Below are 3,314 nucleotides of genomic sequence, written 5' to 3' on the forward strand. Positions count from 1 at the left end.
TTTTTTTTCTGAAGTTTGCATTGTATTTTTACAATAGTTATACCATGGACCTGGGTCCACTTTGCAAGGTGGACCTGGGTTCACATAATAATTTTCCATATTTTTATGATAGTTTTGAGAGTTAATTCTAGCAATAACCTTTCGCCTATTGAGACTTTTCAAATTTGGTCATCGTCTTTTAATTTGGACGAAATAAACCCTTGACTATCAGAATTTTTTTACCATTGGTCCTTTCGTGAACATGACGTTGGATAGACGTTAAAGGGTAAAAGAGTCCTTTTCATAACTAGGTCTCTTCTTCTCCTTCTTGTTCGATGAGTTAACTCTATTGGGGTAGAACTAACCCTTTAACAATTAGAAATTAAAATTAAGACCTCAAATCTATAGTGCCTAATATCTAAATTCTTAAATCCCTAATTAATGTCCCCATTATACCCTGTGTGTCTATGATATGTCGCTCCTCCAAACTCAGCCAAATCCGACGGTCGACAACAAAGCCAAGCTTAAGGCTGACGAGTGAACGAAAACGCTACCCTCCCCTGCGAATCCGCAAAGAAGATGATAGCCGACGACGTCGACGCCTCTCGCCCTCCGCTGCGAATGCGAATGCGAATGCGAATCTAGGTATGTCTTCTTCATTGAGTTTATTCACTGATTCTACGTCGTGAAGGCACCCATTCTTGATTCTTCGACTGAAATCTACGGTATTTGGAATTTTGGGTTGTGAAGGCTTCAATTTGTTCCATCTAAAGCCATGTGAGATTGTGAGGTGCAACACTGTAGCAGTGATTGTGAATTTGAAATTTTTGGATTGTTAATTGAGCAAATTTCATTTTTAGTCTTTGACTATTGTGGTATTGTCACATTTAGTCTTATTCTTTTAATTTTGTCATATTACAACCATGACTTTGAACAACTTCCACTTTTAGTCCTCAACTATTGTGGATTGTCACATTTAGTCATATTCTTTTAATTTTGCCATATTACATCCATTACTTTGAGCAACTTTCACTTTTAATCATCGACTATTACAGCATTACCACATTTAGTACTATTCTTTTAATTTTATCATATTATATCCATGACTTTCCATTAAAAATTTTATTATTTTATCGTTAGAATTGACAAATAATAATAAAAATATTCCTTATACATATCGTAACTCATATTTCAAACACATTAGAAATATCGTAAACATCAAAGAATGTAATATCATAACTCATAAAAATATGAGTTACGATATGTATAATAATTTTTTCCTTTGATATAAGTCAATTTAAGGATATCACTGTGTTTCAATATCGTAACTCATATTTCTAACGGTAAAATAATGAAAATTTTAACAGAAGATTAATGGTGGCAATCAAATGAAAGTCATTGATATAACATGACAAAATTAAAAGAATAGAACTAAATGTGGCAATGCCATAATAGTCGATGACTAAAAGTGATAGTTGCTCAAAGTTATGGATGTAATATGGAAAAATTAAAAGAATATGACTAAATGTGTCAATGCCGTAATAGTCGAGGACTAAAAGCGAAATTTGCTCTTTGTTAATTTGTTATTGAGAATTTGAGATATACTTTAAGAATTGAATTGTTAAAAATGTAGGGATTATGATACAACCTTGAGGTTGTATGTGTTGCTCTTGTTCGAGTCAAGAGCTAAACTCCAGGAAGGGAGGGAGAAAAGACATGGCTACGTTTCAAGTGGCAGCCTAACTCCAAAGGACTATACTTCGAGTGATAGCCAAACTCCATAAGAGAGAATGTCTCCAGACATAATTCTTTAATTATATTTTTCAGTACCTTTATACATTTACACAGGTAGCTATTTATACATGATAATACAACTACCCACTATCTTAAAGTGCCTATAACTACCTAAGAAAGTGGTCATCCCACTACACTCATAATAATAATAATAATAATAATAATAATAATAATAATAATAGAAACTGCATGAACCCATGGTTGTATCATTGCCGCACCCATCAAAGTCACCTTGTCCTCAAGGTGATAATTAACAAGATGCCTCCAAACTGATACAAACGTCTCGCAATTATATCGAATTTCCCTTTTTCGAATTTTGAGTAAGGAATACAAACTCCAGTAGAAGAGATGGATTAATCCACAGCATAAACTCTTCACCATAATTCCTTTTCCAAGTGGACTAGTCTTGCAGCTCCACGGATTAATCCACAACAGCAAAAGAATTGATCCACGGCGACAACAACCTCTTTGGTACCTTCCTTTGTCAATTCTGGACAATAATTTTGCACAGTAGTAGAAATTTGGCATTGACCAACACTCCTTCTGGTTCGGTGGTAGCAAGTTTTTTTTTTTTTTTTCGCAAGCCAGGAAATAATTTTTCCAGGTTGATACTCTCAATGAGAGCACCAATTGATACAACCTTGAGGTTGTATGGGTTGCTCTTCTTCGAGTNTTGATACTCTCAATGAGAGCACCAATTGATACAACCTTGAGGTTGTATGGGTTGCTCTTCTTCGAGTCAAGAGCTAAACTCCAGGAAGGGAGGGAGAAAAGACATGGCTACGCTTCGAGTGTCAGCCTAACTCCAAAGGACTATACTTCGAGTGATAGCCAAACTCCATAAGAGAGAATGTCTCCAGACATAATTCTTTAATTATATTCTTCATTGCCTTTATACATTTACACAGGTAGCTATTTATACATGATAATACAACTACCCACTATCTTAAAGTGCGTGTAACTACCTAAGAAAGTGGTCATCCCACTACACTCATAATAATAATAATAATAATAATAATAATAATAATAATAGAAACTGCATGAACCCATGGTTGTATCAGATTATGATATACTTTGGGGTCTCTACTATGTGTAATGTATACATATACTCGATCAACATTAGGAAGAAGAAACCCAGCAGAGGAAATGACCCTTTTAGCCCTCCACTAACATCTATCTAGCTCTTAGGTTAACGGAAGGACCAATGGTGAAACAATTCTGATAATCAAGAATACGATGACCAAATTTAAAAAATCACAATAGTCAGAGGACTATTTCTGGAACTAACTTTATTTTTGGAGCTTACACATGGTAAATCAATGGCCTAAACCACTTATTGAGTAATCTTGGTTCGCATCTTCTAATATGTGTGTAGTATTAGTATTGTATCCTGAGTTCATTACCAAACACTTTATGATATCATAATATATATTCAAATCCGGTGCCTAAAGCAACCCCTCAAAATGACAATTAACAAGTTGTAGATTTATGAGATATTTACGTTTTTTTTTTTTTTTTTTTTTTTTTTTTTTTTTTTTTTT

This window comes from Ipomoea triloba, chromosome 14 (assembly GCF_003576645.1).
Source record: "Ipomoea triloba cultivar NCNSP0323 chromosome 14, ASM357664v1".
Lineage (NCBI taxonomy): Eukaryota > Viridiplantae > Streptophyta > Magnoliopsida > Solanales > Convolvulaceae > Ipomoea > Ipomoea triloba.